This window comes from Oryctolagus cuniculus, chromosome 19 (assembly GCF_964237555.1).
Source record: "Oryctolagus cuniculus chromosome 19, mOryCun1.1, whole genome shotgun sequence".
Taxonomy (NCBI): domain Eukaryota; kingdom Metazoa; phylum Chordata; class Mammalia; order Lagomorpha; family Leporidae; genus Oryctolagus; species Oryctolagus cuniculus.
In genome coordinates, this window is record NC_091450.1 from 21,316,877 (window position 1) to 21,342,188 (window position 25,312).

Below are 25,312 nucleotides of genomic sequence, written 5' to 3' on the forward strand. Positions count from 1 at the left end.
GGTAATCTATAGAAGTGAAATGGGCCTTGCGGCACCGGCACACCGGGTTCTAGTCCCAGTCGGGGCGCCGGATTCTGTCTCGGTTGCCCCTCTTCCAGGCCAGCTCTCTGCTATGGCCAGGGAGTGCAGTGGAGGATGGCCCAAGTGCTTGGGCCCTGCACCCCATGGGAGACCAGGAGAAGTACCTGGCTCCTGGCTTCGGATCAGCGCGGTGCACCGGCCGCAGCACGCCGGCCGCGGCGGCCATTGGAGGGTGAATCAATGGCAAAGGAAGACCTTTCTCTCTGTCTCTCTCTCTCACTGTCCACTCTGCCTGTCAAAAAAAAAAAAAAAAGAAAAAGAAAAAAAGTGAAATGGACACTTGGAGATGCAGTGACTTTGAACAGCCCTCTCTCCACTGTTGAGGAAAAGGTTCTTTTTTATTCATACAACTTGTTGAACTCTTAGTATGGAGTGAATCATATGTGTATAAAGTTAATATAGATCTTAGTAAAAAAAATTAGAATGGGAATAGGAGAGGGAGGAGGAAGATGGGCAGGAGGGTGGGTACGCTGGGAAGAATCACTTTATTTCTAAAGCTGTGTTTATGAAATGCATGAATTTTGTATTCCTTAAATAGAAGGTTTCTGGGGGAAAATTTTTAAAAATGTGTTTGTTAAAAAAAAATATCGCAAGAGCTGCACATAGTGGGTAAAACCTCTGCTCGCAGGGCCGGCATCCCATATGGGCGTGGGTTCAAATTCCAGCTGCTACATTTCTGATCCAGCTCCCTGCTGACGGGCCTGGGAAAGCAGCAGAAGATGGTCCAAGACCTTGAGCCCCTGCACCCATGTGGGAGAGTGGGAAGACGCTCCTGGCTCCTGGCCATTTGTGGAGTGAACCGATGGATGGAAGGCTCTCTCTCTCTCTCTCTCTGCCTCTCTGTAACTCTGTAACTCTGCCTTTCAAATAATAAATAGATAAGTCTTTTATTTAAAAAAATAATCAAGACCCAGCTGCCTTCGAAGAATCGGGACTCCGAGGGTGGCCCCCCGTGTGACACTCTGGGATTATCTACTTCCAGGAGATCACACCAGAACAACCTTTTCTTGTAATTCCATTTTTTTTCCCCCGTGAATGTTTTGAAGCACCCTCGTATTCGGACTCTTTGGGTTACAGGTGACGGAAAAACAGCAAAGAACGGACTTGTGGAAGTAAAAAGGATGGATTGCTTCAAGTTAACTGAGAAGGGTTTGGGCACGCGGTTTCAGGTGTGGCTGGATCTGGGTGCTGCTGTGTTGCTACTGCCCAGCTCTGCTCTCCTGAGTGGTCTGTACTCTGAGGCGGTTCCTGTCCACGTGCCCTGGCTGCTCGAGTCTCACATAGCTAGGCCTTGGGGTCTACGCTGAAACTGACCAATGGAGAGGATGCGCTGATGGGCCTCATTTGGGCTGTGTCCTCCCCAAGTTCCTATGTTGAAGCCCTAATCCCCAGTGTGGTGTATTTGGAGGGTGGGCTTTTAGGAGTTAATTAAGGTTAAAAAAGGTCTGGCGGGGGGCCGTGTGGATCCTAATCCAGTAGGCTCGGTGGTCTTATATGAGGAGGGGGAGCGAGCCATCCCTCTTCACAGGCACCCAGGAAAGGGCAGGTGAGGTCACGGTGAGAAGGTGGCCATCGTCCAACCAGGAAGAGTCCCATCCTCACCGGCAGCCAGACCACGCCCGACCTTGACCTCTGGCTCTCAGCCTGCAGAGCTAGGAGATCAGCTCCCGGTGTGGACGCCACTCAGTCTGCAGAGCTGGTGTTTGTGAGCACGGCCCGAGCTGACTAATTCAGGACGTGGGGGCAGCCCTGCCTGTGTTATGGGGACTGTGGGTGCAGGGGTCCCCCAAGGGAAGTCAAGATGCTGTGACTGGAAGAGGACAGGTGCATGTGTGGCGTTTTGAAAAGACAGCTGACTCCAGCTGGATGCGTTTCCTAACCTCTCCTTGCCTACAAGCTGGGAGTGAGGCTGGCAGGGGGCTTGGGCAGACGCAGAAGTGTGTGACGTCCAGCTGAGCCACACTCAGGATCTCAGGCTGACACAGCCTGCTCGTCCAGAGCCGGAGTCGGCATTTTAGGCACGTGGGCCGTCTCCTCGGGTCTGCTGCTGTGGTTCTATGTCAGCTGCGTGTGCCTCCTGGGGCCAGTGACCGGGTGGCCTAAAACAACCAGAATGTGGGGCCGGCACTGAGGCACACAGAAGGTTAAACCATCACCTGCGATGCCAATATCCCATATGAGTGCTGGTTTGAGTCCCGGCTGCTCCACTTCCAATCCAGCTCCCTGCTAATGCCCCTAGGAAAACAGCAGAGGATGGCCCAAGTGCTTGGGCCCCTGCCACCCACGTGGGAGACCCGGATGGAGTTCTGGGCTCCTGGCTTCAGCCGTTGTGGCCATTTGGGAAGTTTAACCAGCGGGTGGAAGAGCTCTCTCTCTCTCTCGATAACTCTCCCTTTCAAATAAATCTTTAAAAAAAATAAGCAAGAAATTTACTCTGGCAGCTCCTGAGGCTGGAAGTTCAAGGGCGAGGTGCCAGCCGCTCTCCCTCCATAGGCTCCAGAGGACCCTCCCTTGCCTTTTCCTGGCTGCCCGTGCCTGGCACTGCAGTCCCTGCCTCTCTCTCGACACAGCCTCTTCGCTGCGTGTGTGGCTGGGTCTCTATCCAAGTCTCCCTTTCCTTTTTCCTACCAGCCATCTTGAACGGAGGGCCCCTCCAGTCCAGCGTGCCCTCAACTTAACTCGTTACCTCTGCAAAGACTCTACTGCTGGTGGATGGCCCGGGTCCTTGGGCCCTACACCCGCATGGGAGACCAGGAAGAGGCACCTGGATCCTGGCTTCAGATCGGCACAGCACACCGGCCGTAGCGGCCACTTGGGGGGTGAACCAACGGAAGGAAGACCTTTCTCTCTGTCTCTCTGTCTCTCACTGTCTAACTCTGCCTGTCAAAAGAAATATTTTAATTAAAAAAAAAAAAAAAAGACTACTGCTGAATGAAGTCCCAGGCACAGAGGATACAAACGTATCTTTCTTAGGGGACACCATTTAACCTGCTATGGCATCCAGAGACTATATGAGCAAGAGCGCATGACCTGCTCTGCCCCTCTCTGCCCCTTAGAAGGACACCTGTCACTGGACGTGGGGCCCACCTGGCTAATCCCAGTGACCTCATCTCAATTGAAGTGTCTTAATTTAATTATGTCTGCCAAGACCCTTCCCCCAATAAGGTTCCTTGCACAGGGCCCAGGGGTTAGCACGTGAGCGCATCCTATGTGTGACTGCCTTTCCCTCCGGAGAATTGGTTCCACAGCTCGTTTCCTCCAGAATTTAAGGTACAGGCTCCGATCTCTGCCCTTGGAAAGGCTAGCGTATGTATCAGAGCACAGACAGACGTCTTCACTCATTCCCTGCTCTGTGCCAGGCAGAGGGGAGCAGGAGGGAAAGCAGAGTTTTTGATCTTGCAAAATGAAAAGCTGAACAGGCCGGCGCCGTGCCTCACTAGGCTAATCCTCCGCCTTGCGGCGCCGGCACACCAGGTTCTAGTCCCGGTCGGGGCGCCAGATTCTGTCCCGGTTGCCCCTCTTCCAGGCCAGCTCTCTGCTGTGGCCAGGGAGTGCAGTGGAGGATGGCCCAAGTGCTTGGGCCCTGCACCCCATGGGAGACCAGGAGAAGCACCTGGCTCCTGGCTTCAGATCAGCATGGTGTGCCGGCCGCAGCACTCCGCCACGGCGGCCATTGGAGGGTGAACCAATGGCAAAAGGAAGACCTTTCTCTCTGTCTCTCTCACTATCCACTCTGCCTGTCAAAAATAAATAAAGAAATAAAAAGAAAAGCTGAACAGTTGGTGAGTGGACCCAGAACACCGTCAGTACTTCTTGGACTTTTGCCAGTCATTTCATTAAAAATACCTTCTAATGTCAGTATTTGACCAAGGCCACTCCTGTTTTTTTAAGTAGCTTAGTAAATATGTGCACACACCCCTCCCAGTGTTTCTGATTTCCCAGAGGTGTGTCCCAGGGGTGGGGGGAGGGGTGACCTGGGGCGGGCGTTTGGTGCGGTGGCTAAGACACTACTTCAAGTGCCAGGGTTGGAGACCCGGCTGCACTCCCGATTCCGGCTTTCTGCCCGTGTGCACCCTGGGAGGCAGCGGCATCTCCTGGCACGCTCAGGCAGGTGTTCTTGTTAACGCCATCTCACATATGGCAAAAATGAGGCCGAGAGAGGTTAAGCAACTTACTCAAAGCTGCACAGCTGGTGAGTCTGACTCCACAGCTGGGCTCTTAATCTCTATGCTTCAGGCTCTCACATTGGAGAGGGCTTTAGGGAACAGAGGGGAGCATTCTGGGAAAGCAGGTTCATTTCTGTTCCTGGCTCTCTCCCCCACCAGCAGAACTTCAGGGAGGCTGTTCTAGGTAATGTGACAACAAGGGCAAACATTTGTGGTCCAGGGGCACGTGACTTCCAGGAGCGAAGGGTATCGGTCCCGTGGAGGCAGAAGTCTACACTCAGCTAATGGACACCGTGGCTCCGTTCAGTGGACATTCACCCTAGCCTTCTTCCAGGGAGTCTTCCTTGGCAGCAGGGACTGGAAAGCAAAACAATGCCCATATGCCCGGATGCAGGGATAGGAGCTACCCGAGACACCTGCTTTGCTGGTGTGGCTGGCTTCACAGGCGGACGGTTCTGAAACCCACGTCTGGAGCAGGGACCCTACCTCCAGGGGCAGCTCCCTCATGGGGGCAGAGGCAGCAACTGCCTGCTACGTGGCTTAGGGGTCATTTCTGGAAGTTTTGCTCAGAGCGCTTTCCTGCAGGCTTCCCAGTGATTCTCAAGTACCTGTGATCAATGATCCGCTGCTGTTCTTTCAAAACATTCCCTTTTGATTTCGCCATGCAGGGCTATTCCCCAGCTGACATCACACAGAGCCCACAACGCCCACACTGGTCCACCCCCTAGACAGGGAGATGAGCTCATCCATCCTAGTTTTGTGGGTGTCACAGCAATGTCAAGTTGATGCAGATGTTTCTTTCTTTCTTTTTTTTTTTTTTTTTTTTTGACAGGCAGAGTTAGACAGTGAGAGAGAGAGACAGAGAGCAAGGTCTTCCTTTTGCCGTTGGTTTACCTCCCCAAGTGGCCGCTACGGCCAGTGTGATACAGCCAGTGTGCTGCGCTGATCTGAAGCCAGGAGCCAGGTGCTTCCTTCTGGTCTCCCATGGGGTGCAGGGGCCCAACCACTTGGGCCATCCTCCACTGCCTTCCCGGGCCACAGCAGAGAGCTGGACTGGAAGAGGAGCAAACGGGACAGAACTGGCGTCCCAACTGGGACTAGAACCCGGGGTGCTGGCGCCACAGGCAGAGGATTAGCCTAGTGAGCCACGGAGCTGGCCAATGCAGATGTTTCTAAACACTCACAATAGTGTCCCTTATCAACAGTTTCCATTGCCTGCAGTCCAAACACATTGTATGGAAAATTCCAGAAATAGATGATTCATTGTAAATTACATGCCACCTAAGAAGCATGCGACATCTCGTGCCATCCCATTCCATCCCACCTGGGGATGTATGCATGCTGTAGGTCAACAGTGGCCCCAGGGCCCAAGAGATTGGGATCTGCCCAAGACAAGCCGTGAAAGTGCCTGTACCAGAAAAGGTGAAAGTCCTTGAATTGATAAGGACAGAGAAAACACTGGATCCTCGAGTTGTCAAGATCAGAGAGAATGTGGCACCTCGTTGCCAAAGTCAAAGGCACAGCGCACAGTGAGTGCTTCATTGTGATTGTCGGGGCATTAAATTACGGGGTTCGGAGCTGTTCACGATGACGGGCATCCACTAGGGGTCTTGACACACGATCCCAAGGCAAAAGGGACAACTGTGTTTCTCTGAGGTGCCTGGACCAGGACAGCCAGTTACAAAGGGGCCCGCACAATGCCACGTCATGCCACCCAATCTCATGCCAACTGGGTGGTGACCAAGCGACCCAAGGTGATCTCTCTTGGGAGTCTGAATGGCACACAGAGCAGAATTCAGATTTAAGTAGAAGCCATACATGAACGGAAGCGATGGAATAGACAGGCCCCGAGGCAGTAGAAATCACGGCGGGTCAGAGGCGAAATCAAGGAGAGTGACAACTCAGGTCCAAGAACGGAGAGCTACCCGAGCTGGTTTGGGGGCACAGAAGCCTCTGTGGGGCCTGGATAACCGTCCCGGTCTCCTTCTGGCTTGAGTGAGCAGCCGCTGGCTCAGTTCCCCGTGGTCCTGATAGCAACCCTGCTGAGCTCTGGGATCACAGGGTTGTCTTTCTTCCTCACACCCAGGTTGCACGGGGTGGGGAGGCCTGTTAGCCTGGTTTCCTAGAAAGAAGATCCCCAGGGTAGGGCTTCCCTGTGAAGGTTTGACTGGTGTGAGCCCAGCTTTGCAGCAAGCAGAACTGGTTTCTCAGTGCCCAGAGGGTTTCCAAAGAGGCTGCCCAATTACGGGCAAGAGGATAATCCTGTCCACCTCCTTTCTCTTACGGCTCGAAGGACGCCCATGGCACATTAACTGCTGCCACTTCCTGGGCGGGGCACTGGCTGATGGAGAAGCCAGGGGCCCCATGGTGAAGCCCACTCTCTTCCTATCCCTGGGCACTGTGCAAAGGAAGTCCCGGGTCAGTGGCAGGGGCAGCAGCAGTCGGGTCTTTCCAACCATGTAGTCACCACCAAGGCCACACTGGACAGGAACCAAGGCCCAGGAGTGGCCACCTGGATCTGGGATTGTCCCCACGCTGGGTTTGCTGCCCAAGGTTTCCTGGAAGAGACATCTGCTGGGCTGATCTTGGAGGAGGACTTGATTGGTGGGTCCTGGAGAAATGGAAGAGCCTGGTTTGGACTTCGGTGGGTCTGAAGGTTGGGGCCGTGGAGAGAAATGGACCTGGAGAGCTGGTCATGAGCTAGGTCACGATGGACCCTATCATGTCGTTTTCTTAGGATGCTCTTGTCTGCAAGTAATGGAAGACTCTGACTAATCCTCTTTAAACACGAAGGACGTGTTATAACCTTCCATAACAGGAAGTCTGGAGGTGGAGTGGCTCCAGGCTTGCTTAATTCACTGGCTCAATCTCAGTGTCAGGTTCCTTCTGTCTTTCTGCTCTATCCTCTGCCAACTAGCTCTCTCCCTGGGGTCAAAATAGCTGCCCTGGTTCCAGGCATCACAACCAACAGACACAGTGACATCCATCAGAAAATGGACCTAGTGCCACCCTTGGTATGTTATGGAGGTGGCTGTCTTTCCTTTGGGATTATATTTCATTTTTTTTTAAAGATTTATTTTATTTATTTGAAAGACAGAGCCACAGAGAGAGGTCTTCCATCTGTTGGTTCACTCCCCAAAAGGGTGCAACGTCCAGAACTTGAGCCGATTCAAAGCCAGGGGCTTCTTCCAGGTCTCCCATGTGGGTGCAGCAGCCCAAGGACTTGGGCCGTCCTCCACTACTTCCCTAGATGCCTTATCAGGGAGCTGGATCGGAAGTGGAACAGCTGGGACACAAACTGGCACCAATTCTATTTCATTTTTTAAACAAATAACTAATTTTACTTATTTGAAAGAGAGAGACAGTGATGGGCAAAGATCTTCCATCCACTGGCTTACTCCCCAAATGCCTGGCAGCAGCCAGAGCCAGGCCAGGCTGAAGCCAAGAACCTAGAACTTAATCCAGGTTTCCCACATAGGAGGCCGGGACCCAAGCACTCAAGCTACCACTGCCGCCTCCACAGATGAGCATCCGCAGGAAGCTGGAATCAGAAGTGGAGCTTCTGATGTGGGATGCAGGTTCCCAAGTGACACCTTTACAAAAAAAAAAAAAAAAGTTTATTTATTTATTTACTTGAAAGGCAAAGTTACAGAGAGGCAGATGCAGTGAGCTGATCCGAAGCCAGGAGCCAGGGGCTTCCTCTGGGCCTCCCACATGGGTGTGGGTGCCCAAGCACTTGGCACATCCTCTGCTTCTTCCCCAGGCACATTAGCAGGGAGCTGGATCGGAAGCGGAGCAGCCGGGACTCGAACCGGCGCCCATATGGGATGCCGGAGCTGCAGGCCGGGCTTTAACCCTCCGCACCACAGTGCCAGCCTTCCACATGGTATCTTAACAGCCACTCCAAATGCCCTCCCCAGCTCCCTATTTTAGAGCATGGACTTCATTTGCAGAAATCTCAGGACATAGTCACATGACCACACATAACAGCAAAGGAGGCTGGGAAATGTAGTCATGACCCTGGATTCCATGTCTTCTGCTAAAGAATAAGTGTTTTACTACTATGAAAGAGAAAAAAAAATCAACGTTGGGAGACATTGATTAGCCTTTGCCATTAGGGCAAGCAACATGAGCTGCTCCATGGGCTGCTATTGGGCCAGTCCTCTACTAATTGTGATTAATTATTAATTAATTATTATACTAATTAAGTGTTTGTATTCCCAAATATATTGTAAGATTTTCTGAGAGCGGGGGCTGGCACTGTGGTCTAGTAGGTTATGCCTCTGCCTGCAGCGCCGGCACTCCGGTTCTAGTCCCAGCTGCTCCTCTTCCAATCCAGCTCCCTGCTATGGCCTGGGAAAGCAGTAGAAGATGACCCAAGTCCCTGGGCCCCTGCACCTGCATGGGAGACATGGAAGAAGCTCCTGGCTTCAGATCAGCTCAGCTCCAGTCATTCCAGCCATTTGGGGAGCGAACCAGTGGATGGAAGACCTTTCTCTTTGTCTCTCCCTCTCTCTATCTGTAATTGCACCTCTCAAATAAATAAAATAAAATCTTTTAAAAAAAAGATTTTCTGAGAGCAAGTTCCCTGTCTGTTGCAGTCGCTCAGGGACTAACTGTGGGATGACTGAATGAAAGAAGGGATGAGTCTGGCCTCAGAAAGCCAGCAAAGAGGCCTGGATTGATAAAGAGCCTTTCGCTGCTAAAAGATCTTCTCTTATCTCCATTGCACAGGCCACTGGCTGCGCCCGAGTCATGAATAATGCAAGCAGCAGCCTCCAGGGCAAGCCGAGGGCTGGCGGAGATGGGGACCCCCAGAGAGCTAATGAGGCTGCCGTGTGATTTGGTGCCAATGAAATAGTGTGGCAGGGAAGTCCAGGCCATGGGGTTTACGCTGTAAACCCAACACAACGAAAGACTGAGAACCCAGTCCCCCACCTGCTCCCGTTCTGGTTTGAGTCATTTTCTGGGCGCCAGCTTCCTGCTGACATTGTCTGGTGATGTCATGGTGAGGATTTTGACAGTCATTAAATTTCTGGCCAGAGGGCCAGCAGGGCCGAAGAGACTCAGAAGTAAGTGGGACCTGAGATTGCCCCGTCCGGCCATTCTGGAAAGTCAGAATGTCAGACACGAGACCCCCTCTTCCCTGCCCCCTGCCGGCACTGGGGTCTCCAGGGCCAGCCACCTTGGGTGTTGACTAGATGATAAGCAGTGTTCCACATGGGAGTTTTACACGAGTTACAGCCCTCATGGCACAGAACAAACTCACGAGGCAGGCTCTGTCCTTGCCTTCATTTTGCAGATGGAGAATTCGAGGCACCAGCCAAGTGCATTGCCCAAGATCATGCAGCCAAAAAAGTGGTGAAACCAGGATCTGAACCCATTTCCTCCACGTCGCACACACCGCCTCAAGCCAGTCACGTCCAAATGCCTGGGTTCATGTCTGATGACGTTGTCCCACGTTCTGGGGCAAAGAGAATGCAGTAGGACACTGGACAGAAATTCTGCAGTGAGGTCTCATCTAAACTAAATTGCATTTAGTTCAAGTCACCCTTGGTAAGCAGGCGTGCGAGTCTGGATTCCACGTTTGTCAAAACTCATGGAATGGTCCACTTCTGATTCGTGCATTTCACTCTGTCTAAATTATCCCTCCAAAAATCATGAACACACTGGTGAGGAGTGAGTGATGTGCTTGCTCTTTAGGGATGTAGGGTCCTAAAATGCATCAACAAGGCAGATGAGCCGGTGAACGCAGAGAGCAGGCGGGCTGGCTGAATTGATGTAAGGCAAAGCCGGCTAAGCCAAGCGGTAGTGGTAGAAGCGAGGTAGTGGGTATAGCATGCTCGCTGTACAATTCTTCCATTTCTACTTAGGTGTGGGGAAAACTGTTGAAGTCTAATGTTGGGAAAGAAAAAAAAATGCACTTACAATCTCTTTGCTGAAAATTGCCATTCCGCCTCTCGTGCACCATAGAGGGCGGATTTTTCTCGCAGCACTGGAAGCAAAGTGTCACGGTCACACATCGATGAAGCCAAGAAGACACGGTGTGCGAACTGTACACACCTTTCCGCCCTCAGCCTCACGAGATGTCCATGCGGTGAGACCCTGTCCGGCCACGGAGTGAAAGAGGGAGTGAGGTTCTCCACGTGTGTCAGTCGGCTTTTCATCACCGACCTGAGATCCCCGGCACAGGCTGCTTACGGAGGAAACAGAGGTTGATGTGGCTCACGGTTTTGAGGGTTCACAGTCCAAGATTGGCCCATTGGCTTGGCTGCTGCTGAGGGTGGAAACGGTGGGGCCTGGGGTCCAGGCCTAGGATGGACCGTACGGCGAGTGGCGGGGGGGGGGGGGGCACAGTGCACCAGCTGGCGCTGATTCAGGCCTTGTAAGCACCCTCCTTTGCAAGAAGCACCTTCTGAGGGCTGGTCCCCGCAACCTCAGGACTTCACACCAGGCCCGTCGTCTACACCACCGAAATCGGATTAACTGTCCAGCCTCTCCCTTCCACTAGCTCCTGACTTTGGGGTTTAAATGTCTGCAGGAGGTTGGGATCCACGTCCTGTCCAAGCCAAAACAGCATACTACGTAAAGCGCTCGCTCTCCACCCCACAACATTTAGGTCCGTGCGGCCCAGTTCTCACGATTGAGTCGGTGTGCAATGTGGTTTCAGCGTAGTCGCTGTGAGATGAGAGCTGGATGACTGCTCTGGGAGAAGCTCTCAAGCGCAGGGGAAGACAGCCCTCCGGCCAGCATCGAGGGTTCGCAAGACAGGCACCCGCAGACCCGTCAGAAGTGGCTCCTCCAGCCCCAGTCGAGCCTTCGAGTGCCTGCAGCCCTCCCTCCCTCTGAACTCCTTCCCCAGATTCCCAAGGCCCAGCCCTGGGATAATGGCAACAGCTGTTCCCCACAATTGGATGCTGCCCTGGGATTTTATTGGAGCTCCTGGCCCATCTTTTGTTAGCCGTCTACGGAAATCACTGATGCACCTGGAGCTGGGAGTGAGGACCAGGGTGTGGAGGAAGACAGCCCTGACACTGGGGTTCCACATCTGTGTGGGGGTGCAGCCTGACATGAACACAGCCATCGTGGTTGGAACCATCATCCTGCACTTTAGATACAAGTCAGTAATGAAACCTGCTGGGCCCATCTTGCTGGGCTCACCCTGGACTATCTCTTACCTAATGCCTGGAATGTTAATGGTTCTGGAGAAAGTCCAGGTGCACCCAGGATAGCTGCCGCCACCTTTGTCCCCTCCCTCCCGAGTGCAGGGTGGGGATCCACTGTCTCGTGGCCCCTGAGCCCAGGCCCCTGCCCTAAGTCTCTGCAGCAAGTGACACTTTGAGTAGTCCTGGATTTGCCCTCTGCTTTCAGCAGTCTCTCCACACCGGCCACCTGCAGCAGCTAGTTCTCCCTGCATTGTGGCCTAAAGGACTGAGCTGCAGCGCCCGCATCCCATACGGACCCAGTTCAAGTCCTGGCTGCTCCACTTCGGATCAAGCTCTCTGCTATGGTCTGGGAAAGCAGTGGAGGATGGTCCAAGCCCTTGGGCCCCTGCACCCACGTGGGAGACCCTGAAGAAGCTCCTGGCTCCTGGCTTAGGCCTGGCCAGCTCTGGCCATTGCAGCCATTTGGGAACTGGACCAGCAGACAGAAGATTCTCTCTCTCTCTCCCCGCATCTCTTTCTATATCTCTCCCTTTCAAATAAACAAATCTTTTTTTTTTTTTTTTTTAAAGAAACATCCCAAGTGGAAATGCATTCAATGCTCTGTGGCCAACCCACCCAATAGTCCCACTCAGCAGCCAAGGGCACCGTGCAGTCTCCAGGGCTTCCTCTCAGGATGGCAGGGCTGGCTGGAAGCTGTGTTTCCTGCCACTGCCCACTTCAGGAGAGAGGATCAGGGCTCTGAGCACTTGCCTGGAAAAAGCAAAATTCAAAACTCAGACGTCAGTGAGTTGGGATGCCTGTAACCCTTATCAGCCTGGTTCAGGTCTCAGCTCCTCCCCTTCCGTTTCTGGCTTCCTGCTGATGCACACTGAGAGACAGCAGATGATGGTCCAGGTGCATGAGCCTCTGGCACCCACATGGGAAACCGGGATGGAGTTCCTGGCTCCTGGCTGTTGGGGAGCATTTGCGGAGTGAACCAGCAGACGGAAAAATCTCTTCCTGTCTGTCTCTCTGCCTTTCAAATAAAGGGAACATGAATAAGTATTCTTTTAAAAATTCAAAGTGTAGTTTCTACTGAATGTGTATGACTTTTGCAGATTATTAAGTAAAAAAAAATCAGAAGTTGACCTATCGTAAGTCAGAGTCCCATCTGGAGAGGCGGATCACATCAGGAGCGATTTTAATTTATGTTATTTCTACCATATACACAGGGGAGAGAGAGCAGACACGGAAACATTACCAGGGAGCTCACCCACCGCTGTGTCCACTGAGCCCCGAGCGCAGCGAGTGTGGGAAGGGAGCTGCAATCCGCTATTGTCCTGTCTAGCCCAGCCCCCACCTGCCAAGTGTGACTAATGTTGAAATATTTCTATTATTCTTCGACTTGGTCTTTTGAAACAACAATTTCTTCTGGAGGGCAACAGGAGAAACACAATGGTGTGTTTGGCCCTGGGAAAAAAATAAACTAGGTAGCTGGAGTTCCTGGGAGATTGCACACTGCTGTTTTCTAGGGAATTTAAGGCTTGATTTCAATGGTATTTTTTTTTTTTTTTTTGGACAGGCAGAGTAGACAGTGAGAGAGAGAGAGACAGAGAGAAAGGTCTTCCTTTGCCGTTGGTTCACCCTCCAATGGCCGCCACAGCTGGTGCGCTGCGGCTGGTGCACCGCGCTGACCCGATGGCAGGAGCCAGGTACTTCTCCTGGTCTCCCATGGGGTGCAGGGCCCAAGCACTTGGGCCATCCTCCACTGCACTCCCTGGCCACAGCAGAGAGCTGGCCTGGAAGAGGGGCAACCGGGACAGAATCCGGCGCCCTGACCGGGACTAGAACCCGGTGTGCCGGCGCCGCAAGGCGGAGGATTAGCCTAGTGAGCCGCGGCGCTGGCCACAATAGTATGTTTTTTTAAACACACACACACACACACACACACAGAGAGAGAGAGAGAGAGAGAGAGAGAGAGACTTCTTTCTACTTATTGGTTAACTACCTGCAAAGGCTGGAGCTGGGTCAAAGCCAAAGCCAGGAGCCAGGAACTCAATCCAGATTCTCATGTGGGTGGTAGGGACCCAAACACTGGAGCCACCGCCTGCTGCTGCCTCCCAGGGTCCCCGTTGCTGGGAGGTTGGATTCAGGAGCCGGAGCTGGGGACTGCACCCAAGCACTGAGCTGCGGAATGAAGGCGTCCTAACTGTTAGGCTTTGCTCACACTCGGCCTTCAGCGACCTGGCTAACGTGGGGACCTCGCTGAAGGCCACGGAGAGCGGCAGCAGCGGGTCTCCCACTTTCTCTGAAACCTGCCATTCAATTGCAATTTCAGGGGTTGTGCTGGAGGGTGCCACATGCTTTAACTGGCCCCTTGGAGACCCCCACCCACGTGGATGTGAGTTCTGAGTCCTCCAAAGCCAATACCACCAATGACCTCGGTCTCCTGGCTCCTGGAGCCACCCTTCTCCCCTGGCTCCCAGGCTGCTGCAGGGCGGCTATGACCAACATGGGGCCCACACTGCTGAGTGCCACAGCAGCAGGCTCCCCGCCGGCCGCTTCAGGCTGCCCAGAGCCTGCGCACTTGCTCTCGCAGTGTGGCCGCGCCCCGAGTGGCCTTTGTGTGCCAGGCACTTGAACACAGAAGGCCTTCATTACGTTCCTCCTTTGTTGAAGGCGCATTATGAGAGAAGGCGGGAATGGGACTTTTTATAGCACTCTTCAAAGGTCAGGCTTTCTCCTGCGGCTGGAAGTGGCCCGCGGCAAACTGTGTGCATGAAAGGGTGGACGATCGGCCCTGCCCCCACATCAGGGCTGCTCGGAGCCATCTATGCCCTTGCCCTTGGCGGAAGGCCCCAGGTTGGCTTTGCTGTGTTTCATTTCTGACCCTGCGTGAAGGGTGGCCCTAGCATCGCTTCCTTTAGGGGACTGTGGCTAACGCTCACCTGATCGGGGATGCCCCATCCGTACCCAACCCAGTAGGAAACGAGCGTTCTCTTTGCAGAAGGAAAAGCACAAAATGCAAATGAGTGATGCTCTAGAAGAGAGAACACTCTATTTGCTGCTGAGTGGTGCTGCGTCGGAACCCCAGCTCGGCAACTTACTAACTGGGTGTCGTCTACCCTGTGAAGGGCGCCCCCCCCCCCGAGGCTGAACTCCCGCCTCAGCCGCCACCTCACATGGGGTCACTCCCCTCTCATCTTTCTTCTGCCCTGAACCTTGTTCTGACAAGTGGAATCCTACAGAAAACGGCAGGTGCTTACGAGTACCGTCTGCTCACCCCTCCCCAGCACCTGCGGGATACGGAGACTGGAGATGCTGACCCAGCTCCCTGCCTCCCAGAGCCAGCGCCTGATGGGTGAAGGGTGGACGCTAGATCTTCCTGTGGTGTCTTCAAGGCGGGCCTGGTGGGGTCCTGTGGTGATGCCGGGGCGTGCCCTGGGAAGGTTGTTCTTGTCAGAAGCTTGGTTATTTAAGGCCAGATCAGACTAGTGCCTCCCCCCTCCACCTTTCCTGGCTTGCTCCCTCAAGGTCATCCGATGGTTCACTCCCCAGTTGGCCGAAACGGCCAGAGCTGGGCTGATCTGAAGCCAGGAGCCAGGAGCCAAGAGCTTCTTCTGGGTCTCCCATGGAAGGGTGCAGGGGCCCAAGGACCTGGGCCATCTTCTACTGCTTTCCCAGGCCATAGCAGAGAGCAGGATCAGAAGTGGAGCAGCCAGGACTCGAACCGGTGCCCATATGGGATGCTGGCGCTTTAGGCCAGGGTGTTAACCCACTGCACCACAGCACCGGCTCCAAGCCTGCCTGATTTTGAACCACAGACCAAAACCATGAACCAGCGTGACCAGCCTGAGCCTCCTTCCTCCCCAAGCAGCTCTCTTGGTGTTGGCTGTAGTGACAGGAATCCGAGAGACGTGCACGGTGCGTCGTATTTATATATACGTCTCCTCCAGATACCTCAGATGTTTTCACGGACTCCCTGACTCATGAATGAAATCATTACAAAGTCTTATGCCTCTAGAAGAGGGCCAAGGGGCCGGCGCTGTGGCACAGCGGGTTAAGCTGCCATCCGCAGCGCCAGCATCCCACTTCGGACCCAGCTCCCTGCTCATGGCCTGGGAATGCAGTGGAAGATGGCCCAAGTGCTTGGGGCCCTGCACCCGTGTGGGAGATGGGGAAGAAGCTCCTGGCTCCTGGCTTCGAATCAGCTCAGCTCCAGCCATTGTGGCCATTTGGGGAGTGAACAGCAGATGGATGACATCTCCTCTCTCTCTCTGTAACTCTGCCTTTCAAATAAATCATATTTTAAAAAATCAAATAAACAAATAAAAGGGAGGCAGGATGGTGATTTCAGTGGGTCAGTGAGGATCCTTCAGAGGCCTCGCACCTGACCAGGGAAATGGATTTGAAAGCCATCTGAGGTGGTCTGAAGATGAAATCTGGCTAGTGCCGAGGCTCAATAGGCTAATCCTCTGCCTGCGGCGCCGGCACACCGGGTTCTAGTCCCGGTCAGGGCACTGGATTCTGTCCCAGTTGCCCCTCTTCCAGGCCAGCTCTCTGCTATGGCCAGGGAGTGCAGTGGAGGATGGCCCAAGTGCTTGGGCCCTGCACCCCATGGGAGACCAGGACAAGTACCTGGCTCCTGCCATCAGATCAGGGCAGTGCGCCGGCCGTGGCGGTCATTGGAGGGTGAACCAACGGCAAAAGGAAGACCTTTCTCTCTGTCTCTCTCTCTCACTGTCCACTCTGCCTGCCAAAAAAAAAAAAAAAAAAAAAAAAGACGAAATCTGTGTTGAGGATGAGACTGAAGGAAGAGTCAAGGATATGGGCCTCTTGTTCAGGTCCCCAGGGGCTGGGTCTCTGTCTGGTCCAAGACACATACTAAATAAATGTTGTGAATGAAAAAAAAAATCTTCCTAAAATAATGAGTTAAAAAAAAAAAAACAACAAAAAAACTTCCTGTCCAAACCAGTCACTTCCTGTGACTTCCTTATTTCTGCTCCCCCAATTTGGACATTTTCCTAAGCATTCAGTCTGAACTCACCACTGACTCATCCTTCCTCGGCCCTTGTATTAGTCAGTGTTCTCCGGAGAACAGAGTCAGGAGAAGATGATAGACAGACAGACAGACAGACAGGTATGAATGTACGGATGGCTGTAGGCGTGCAGGACTTCCCTCTCACTCGGTCTTTTTGTGCTATTCAGGCCTTCAACTGATCAAGCAAGTCCCACCCACATGAAGGAGAGCAGTCTGCTTTTCCCGGTCTGTTAAATGTTTTTGTTTGTTTTGTTTTGTTTTGTTTTACAGGCAGAGTGGACAGTGAGAGAGAGAGACAGAGAGAAAGGTCTTCCTTTGCCGTTGGTTCACCCTCCAATGGCCGCCGCAGCCGGCGCGCTGGGGCCGGCGCACCGCGCTGATCCGATGGCAGGAGCCAGGTGCTTCTCCTGGTCTCCCATGGGGTGCAGGGCCCAAGCACTTGGGCCATCCTCCACCGCCTTCCCTGGCCACAGCAGAGAGCTGGCCTGGAAGAGAGGCAACCGGGACAGAATCCGGCACCCGGACCAGGACTAGAACCCGGTGTGCCGGCGCCGCAAGGCGGAGGATTAGCCTAGTGAGCCGCGGCGCCGGCAAGTCTGTTAAATGTTAAACTCATCCAAAAACACAAGCACAGTTGCACTCAGAACAATGTCTGCGGGGCCAGCACCATGGCGTAGTGGGCTAAGCCTCTGCCTGCATCACCAGCATCCTGTATCAGTGCTGGTTTGTGTCCCTCTTCTGATCCAGCTCTCTGCTATGGCCTGGGAAAGCAGCAGAAGATGGCCCAAGTCCTTGGGCCCCTGCACCCATGTGGGAGACCCCGGAGAATCTCCTGGCTCCTGGTTTCGGATCGGCGCAGCTCTGGCCGCTGTGGCCATCTGGGGAGTGGACCAGCGGATGGAAGACCTGTCTCTCTGTCTCTCCCTCTGTCTGTCTGTAACTCTGCCTCTCAAATAAATAAATAAAATCTTTAAAAAAAATAAAAAGAAGAAGAATATTTGGCCACATGTCTGGGGACCCTGTGGCCTACCTAGTCAAATTAACGCGAATAATCACTGTCATAGGTCCTTTACAATTAGTTCACATGTTCTGCACTTCTGAAAAGCTGCTTTTTATAGAGTCAGCACCCAGGAAGGAAAGAGACGCACAGTCAAAAGGGAGGAACTGGGGGAGGGGAAAGCAAGGGGGTGGTACTATGGTTAAGATGCCCATTTCCCAAATCGGAGTCCCTGGGTTCAAGTCCTAGCTCTGCTTCTGATCCAACTTTCCACTAACGCACACCTTAGGAAACAGCAGTCATGGCTCAAGTGCTTGGTCCCTGCCACCCATGTGGGAGACCCAGATTGAGTTCCAGGCTCCTGGCTGTGGCCTGGCCCAGTCCTGGCTGTTGTTGGCATTTAGAGAGTGAACCAGCAGATCTTCCAATCTCTCCCTCTCTCTCTCTCTCTGACTTTCAAATAAAAAATTTTAAAAAGAATAATAAATAATTTTAAAAGAGGACTAATGGAAGGAAATTTTACAAGGGGGCTATGAGGAAGGCGAGGGCAGGATGAAGGCAACGAAGACCAAGGGATGGTGATGTCCCTAAGCACCTGCCGCAGCAAGAAGCCGCTGCGGCCTCTGGCCTAAGGGGACAAGCTGAGAGGAGGCACCAGGCACTGACTGCAGCACTTGACCCACCAACTTTAAACGGAAGTTCTGTGAGATACAACGCGTGTGCCACACAACCCTCCGATTGAAGGTGCACAGCTCGGTGGGGTTTGGCGCACTCAGAGCAGTGCACACCTAACCGCAGCCGATTTCAGCACCTCTCTCCCACCAGAAAGAAACCCTGCTCCTGTGGCCAGCAGCCCCACCCCAAGCCCTCCTGTCCGCCAGCCCCAGGCGATGGCTAACGCACTCTCTGCCTCATGCCGATTTTCCTGTAGATCCACTAGACCACGTGGTCCTTTGTGAGCGGCTCCTTGGCTTGTGTTGCGTGTTGTTCTCAGGTCTGCCAGGCCTCTAAGGAGGGGACTCAGACACAAAGGGGCTGGGCAACAAACACCTGGCACGTGGCAGGGGCGGGCTGGCCACCAGGTGGGGTGGAGCTCTCCCGCAGATCTCCATTGCCCGCCCAGGGACAGCTACTCACATCACCCTGGAATGGAAGACAGGAACCCAGCACAGGAAAGAAAAAAAAAAAAAGGAATGCTAAGAACTGGAGGCTCCAGCAACCTGGGCCTTCTCTGCAGGGGCCTCTACTCCCTTCCCTGGCGTGGGTGAGTGGGGGCCGCTCCCCCTGCTGCAGGAGTAGCTGTGACCAGGCCTGGCTTTGACAGCGAGGCCATCTCCCAGGCCAACAGGGCATGGGTGGAGTCAGGACTGGAACCCAGTGGAGGACATGAGCCTGGGGGCAGGGCGGGGGCGGGGCCTGTGAGGTGCATTCTGGGAAAGCGACTTTTTTTTTTCATTTTTTTTTGCAGAAGCTGGAGGAGGAGACTCTCATCTTGTTTTTGCAGGGGTTGTACGAGGTCGTGCAGGGAAGTCCTTTGGCCATTTTGCTGCCAGGCAGGAGGCGGAGGGCCACTGGTAGCAAGGATGAGGCTTATTATTGACACTATGGCAAGCAAAGCAAAGAGAGAGAGACCGAGTGTTTGGCTTGAGCTCCTGGATCAAACCCTACCTGAAGAAAGAGATCTCTGGATTCTTCACTTAGCCGAGCTAATGACTTCACACGAGAACCAAAGGTGAGATGATTTGCGTCACTAGGAAATGATATGCAGAGTGTGAATGTCCTATGCTAGATTCTTTCACCACATGGAACTCAGTCTACGTACGCTGTGCCTTCATGGCAAATGAATGACATGGATAATTATCCTTTTGACGCCCATGTGGTCTTGTTTAAAAACACACAGCATCCTCAAGCAAGCATGACAGTTGGCGTCTCCACGCAGGTCTGTATTGCAAGAAAGCCTCTTGGAGATGAGGCATGGAAACAGCACACGAAGGCCGCCTTCCCCCAGCAGGACGGGGACCATGGCGCTTTGCCAGTTTCCACTTGCTGAAGACGGTGTGGTCCCGTGTTTCCAGCTGTCACGTCACTGACTGGGCTGGCAGGTCACATCGTATCAGAACACTTCGGGGAAAAAAATGGGACAGTATGGAAATCTTGAACCAGCCCGGGAAAGTAGGCTATGAGGTAGAGAAAACACACCCACAAGGGCGGAGTTATGAGAAAGGCATCCGTGGGCTTGGACCATTGCTTCTCAACTCAGGTTCCTGCGTGGGCTTTTGTATTTTTTTTAGAAGTTATTTATTTATTTGAAAGGCAGAGAAGAGAGACAAATAGAGAGACAGACAGAGCTATCTCCCATCCACTGGTTGACTCCCCAAATGCTTGCAGAAAGCGGGGCTGGGCCAGGCAGAAGCCAGGAGCTTCTTCAGGGTCTCTCACATAGGGGCAGGGGCCCAAGCACTAGGTTCACCTTCTACTGCTTTTCCAGGCACATTGGCAGGGAGCTGGATTGGAAGTGGAGCAGCCAACTGGCGTCCATATGAGATGCCAGCATCATAGGCTCATCTTCACGGGCTAAGCCACAGCTGCATGTGCGCAGGCACACACACACACACACACACACACACACCCACCACTTAGTTTTTAAACCAAATTCATCCCTAATGTGCTGGGAAAGCAGCAGAAGATGGCCCAAACACTTGGGCCCCCGTCACCCATGTGACAGCCTGGATGGAGTTCCAGGCTCCTGGCTTCAGCCTGGCCCAGCCTTGGCTGTTGTGGCCATTTGGGGAATGAACCAGCAGGTGGAAGCTTGGAATCTCTCTCTACCCCCATCACTCAGCCTTTCAAATAAATAAAATAAATCCTAAAATCATGATGTTTTAGCTTAGATTAATGTATCAATCGTCCGCGGAGGGCGGGCTAAGCCCTGGCTACTTGGAGATAGGCGTGACTTTGAGAACCACGTTGCCAGCCCATCAGGAAGACAGGTAACCGTGCAAGGTCAGAACGCGAGAGCGAGGCAAGACGCCAAGCAGAGGAGAGGAGAGGCGAGCGGGCCTCAGCCGAGAGAGGGAGAATCGCTAGGGCAGAGCCGTCGCCAGCCAGGCTGAGCCGGTGCGTGCGGAAAAGGTGCCGCTTGGGCGCATCCGCCCAGACCCATCAAAGGTAGCCCTGGTGCTGCGCCCTGGCGGTAGCCGGCTGCTGGGAGCGCGGACGCCACGGAGCGCCTCCCTTTGCTGAAAACCCAGATGTTTCTCCCCGGGTCAAGGGCTCCCAAGTCCAGCGGGCTGCGCAGACGGGGACGCAGCGCACGTGGCTAGGGGCGCCGGCGACGCGGCGATCCGCGCGCGGAAGGGCCGCGGCCGGGCTGGCGCGTCGCCGCCCCTCCCCAGCTCCCAGGCCGGGTCCCGCGCCGCGCTGGAAACGCCCGGCCCAGCTCGCTGCGCGCGGGCGCCCTCTGGGGACCCGAGCCCGCCGGGAGGGGTCTCGTCAGGCCGTTCCCTGCGGAGCCACGGGAAGGGGGCGAGTCCCGGAGGCAGCAGCAGGCGTCCTTTCAACCTCTGAACATTCAGCGGGGACGTGCTGTGCGCCCCGGGACGTTCCTGGGGAGCCCGCGTAGCCAGAAACCAGCGCCATTGAGACCGAGACTCCGTTTCGAACAGGTTCTTTTGTTTCCCCCGAGTTGGGAAAGACCAAGCGGATCAAGGGATCTTAAGGGGACGCTGCGCCTCGCACGGGCAGCTCCTGCCCGGTGGGGGTCTCCCCTGCAATCCCACAGAAATTTCCGTTGAGAAAGATTCCCGAAGCATTAATGCGTGCGGGGCTTCAAAGCCTGTACTAACGGTAACCCAGGTGTGCACTTAGGGGAGGAGGTAAGAGGCAGAGGGTCTAGCAGCCAGGCTACCTGGGCTGGGCTCAGCCATCTCCTCGTGGCAGGCGGGGGAGGCCGGCACCCGCCCTTGGGGGTGTTGGGAAAATCAGTGAGAGAAGTCGCTTAGGAGAGCACCAGTGGGGTAGCAGGTCCACTAGTGTCTGCCGATGTGGTGGCCCGTGTTCCACCTCAGAGGACCCGGGTTCAGTTCCCAGCCCAGGCTCCCGACTCCAGCCCCCTGCTAAGGCAGAGCCTGGGAGGCAGTCAAGCGCTTGGGTTCCTGCCGCCCTCAGGGGACACCTGGATGGAATGACCTGGTCCCAGCTTTGGCTCAGGCCCACCCCCAGCCATTGTGTGCCTGTGGAGAGTGAACCAGCAGACCGGAGTGCCTGCTCTCTCTCTGCCTCTCCTATAAATTAATTTTTAAAACGAACTGGAAAGGGGAAGATGGACTGTCTTGTGTGGCAGGTTGCCACTGGCTAGGCACAGCGGTTGCGGAGGTGGTAGTTAATCCAGAAGCAGCCTCCAGGGAGGCTATGGGTCACTGTAAATGCAAGGTAGCGCTGCTGCAATATCTCACCAGGCACATGCATGCATTATTTATTACCAAAAAAAGTTTGCATTTTTAAACAACAGAGCAATTTAACCTTGTGTTTCACCCAACACAGATTTCCTGAGTGTCAGGTCCTGTGCTGAGTTCTGAGGACACAGATGTGAGCAAGCTGGCTTCTGCCCTCCAGGAGTTTGTGGCCTCAGACTGATGTGGTTCGAGATCACCTGTGTGCTGTGTGCTGGACACCTATCGCTGCACACTAGCTGAAACACTCAGGGGCCGGCGCTGTGGCAGAACCTTAACTGGTTAAGCCCGGCCTGCAGCACCAGCATCCCACATGGGGACCGGTTCAAGTTCTGGATGCTCCACTTGCGATCCAGCCACCTACTAGTGTTCCTGGGAAAGCAGTTGAAGATGGTCCAAGTCCTTGGGCCCCTGCACCCATGTAGGAGACCAGGAAGAAGCTCCTGGATCCTGGCTTCAGATCAGCCCAGCTCTGGCCATTGTGGCCATTTGGGGAGTGAACCAGCGGGAGGGGGATCTCTCTCTCTGTCTCTCCCTTTCTCTTGCTCTGTAATTCTGCCTTTCAAATAAATACATCTTTAAAAGAAAAAAAAAAAAAAAAGACATTTCTTATCCAGTAGTTCCAAGGGGCGGGACTTCAGAAATGACACCAGTAGGAGATTCCGGAGTAGGGTCTCTCCCGAGGTTGCCGTCATCTGCAGGCTTCCCCTCTGAGACGGCGCCCTCACATGGCAGTGGGCAGGAGGCCTCAGCTCCGGCCTTGTGAGCCTCTCTGAGGATTACTTGGACATTTTCACCGCATGACAGCTGGCCTCCCCGAGTGACCTTAGAAGGAAAAGTGGATGCTGCATCGTCTTTTACGGCTTGGATGTGATTTGTCCTTGCAAAGGTCCATGTGCTAGAAGCTTGGTCCCCAGTGTGATGATGTTCAAAGGTGGTGGAACCTTTTGTTCTTAAGCTTTGTTTTTATTTATTTGAAAGGCATTGAGAGAGAGAGAGACAGAGACAGAGAAAGAGAGAATCTTCCAATGCTGATTCACTCTACAAATGGCTACAATGACTAGGACTGGGCCAGGCCAAAGCCAGGAGCCCGGGACTCCATTCAGCTCTCCCACATGGTGGCAGGGCCCAAGCACTTGGGCCATGTTCTGTTGCCTTCCCAGGCACTTTAGTAGGGAGCTGGATAGGAAGCAGAGTGCCCACGACTCCAACCAGTGCTCCAATATGGGATGCTGGTATGGCAAGTGGTGGCTTAGCCTGCTGCACCGCAAGCCAGCCCCAAGGTGGTGAACCCGTAAGAGTTGGGGCCTGCTGGGAGGTGATGGGGTCATGACTGCCCTTGTGAAGGGGCTAAGGCAGGTCTCTCAGGAGTGGGTTAGTTCCCACCTTGAGAGCAGGTGGCTCCTCCTGGGCCTCTTGAGTTTTCCCGCACACGCTCCCACCACGCAGTCCTGGCGCGTGATGCCAGCTGCTGCTGTGACACAGCCAGGGAGCCCTTGCAAGATGCTATTGCCACGCTGGTTAGACTGCCCAGCCACAAGAAGCAGGACCCAAACCCCGTTTCTTTACAAAGCACTTAGTCTTGGGTATTCTGCCATGAGCAGCAAGTACAGCCTAGGCTCAGGGCACGGGAAGAGAAGCTCCACCAAACAGTGGCAGCTCAAGGAATGTGTGGGCCAACGTTGCAATGCAGATTCTGGCTGAGCAGGTCTCGGGAGGAGCCCCAAATCCTGCATTTCTAACATGCACCCAGAGGATACCATGTTGCTGGCCCGTGTTTCACCCTTTCAAAGACAGGCAGAGACCTCCAGCTCAGACCGTGTCTTTGGAATGACACTGCCTGCAACAGTAACATCCTTTGTTGTGCTGGCCTCATCTTTGGATGGTGTCCAATTTTAAAATCACATTTCCCGTGAAAGGTCAGAACAGTAAAATGAGGGGAAGACAAGATTACCTTGTTCATACACGAGGACAAGCTGTAATGGAATTAAAAACAATCAAAGGGGAATTCGGAGAATCTCTCTGGCCTTGTTCTGGGAGCTGTCAGAAGCACAAAACATCAGCCATCCACTCTGAAGGGGAGGCTGAGCAAACAGCAGCAAATCCGGGCTTTTAACAAGGGCTGTGCAAGTGTTCCTGTGCCTGGGACGCCCGGCTGCAAAGCTCGGATCAGCTGTGAGGCAGCAGGCAGGACAGAGCACCAGCTTAGAAAGCGGGGCTTCTACAGGCTCTGCTGGTTGACGGGCAGTAAAATAGACAAAAGCTGCTTTCTGGGGCCATGGCCGTGGCACAGTGGGTTAAGCCACTGCCTGCGACACCAGCATCCCACATGGGCGCTGGTTCGAGTCTCAGCTTCTCCACTTCTGATCCAGCTCCACAGCCCAAGTACTTGGGTCCTGCCACCCATGTCGGGGACCCGGATGGAGTTCCAGGCTCCTGGCTTCTGCTTGGCCCAGCTCCTGCCACTGTAATCATTTAGGGAGTATCTCGCTCTCTCTCTGTAACCCTTTCAAATAAATTAATCTTTTAAAAAGTTTTCCCATTTAACAGCTTGGACTCAAACATGCTTTCAAATACAACATACAACCATATAGTCTACATTTTTATTACTATGGTTCATATACCATAGAACACAGTTTTAAAGAATTTTTTTTAATTCTAATTTTCATCTTATTTGCAAGAGACACACAGATTTCCTATCCTTCAGCTCATTCCCCAAATGCTCACAACAGCCAGGGCTGCACCACAAGCCTGGGACTCAACTCAGGCGTCTTCCATGGAGAGCAGGGACCCAAGTACGTGAGCCACCACACGCTGCCTCCTGGGTGTGCATTGGCAGGAAGCTGGAACCACAGTGGAGCCAGGACTCCAACCAGGCACTCTGAAGTGGGATGTGGGCATCCTAAGGGGGGTCTTAAGCACTGCCAAATGCCCACCCCCAAACTCTCCATCTTAGAGTGTCCAGTTCAGTGGGCTTAACATATTCACAAGGTACACAACAGTCACGCTAATTCCAGAATTTCCATCACTCAAGCATCCGGCAGCAACCTAAAGTGCTGTGCCTGCCCCTGGGCATCCAGCCTGCTCCTGAGGACCCTATCCCCACCCATCACCTTGGGGGACAAGGATTTTCACATGACGTAGGGAGGTCACATCCAAACCACAGCACCCTCCCACCCACGGTTCAAGACAAACAGTGACCCTTAGGGCTTGCGTAGGACTTGTCTCCCCAGAACTGCAAGCCTCTGACACTCTGCTGTCTTCCTGTCAGTGGTCAGTGGATTAGGGTGGAGCCTTGGTCTAATCACGGCGTCTGATAGGTGGGTCAGGGGTGGTCTTCAGGCCACCGGGGGTGTGTCCTCCTGTGAAAGGGTGGATCACTGAAGTTCTGGTTCTGCCTCACTGTTCCTCCACACCTGCCGTGAGGAGCT

At 53.8% G+C, this 25,312-nt stretch overlaps 1 long non-coding RNA gene across 1 annotated transcript; it reads left to right on the forward strand.

The window, feature by feature from the left end:
- The first annotated feature begins 20,947 nt into the window (after window positions 1-20,947).
- LOC138847096 (uncharacterized) lies at window positions 20,948-22,482 on the forward strand. Its single transcript, XR_011384696.1, has 2 exons — window positions 20,948-21,095; window positions 21,973-22,482. It is a non-coding gene; the product is annotated as an uncharacterized lncRNA (long non-coding RNA).
- The last annotated feature ends 2,830 nt before the right edge of the window (window positions 22,483-25,312 follow it).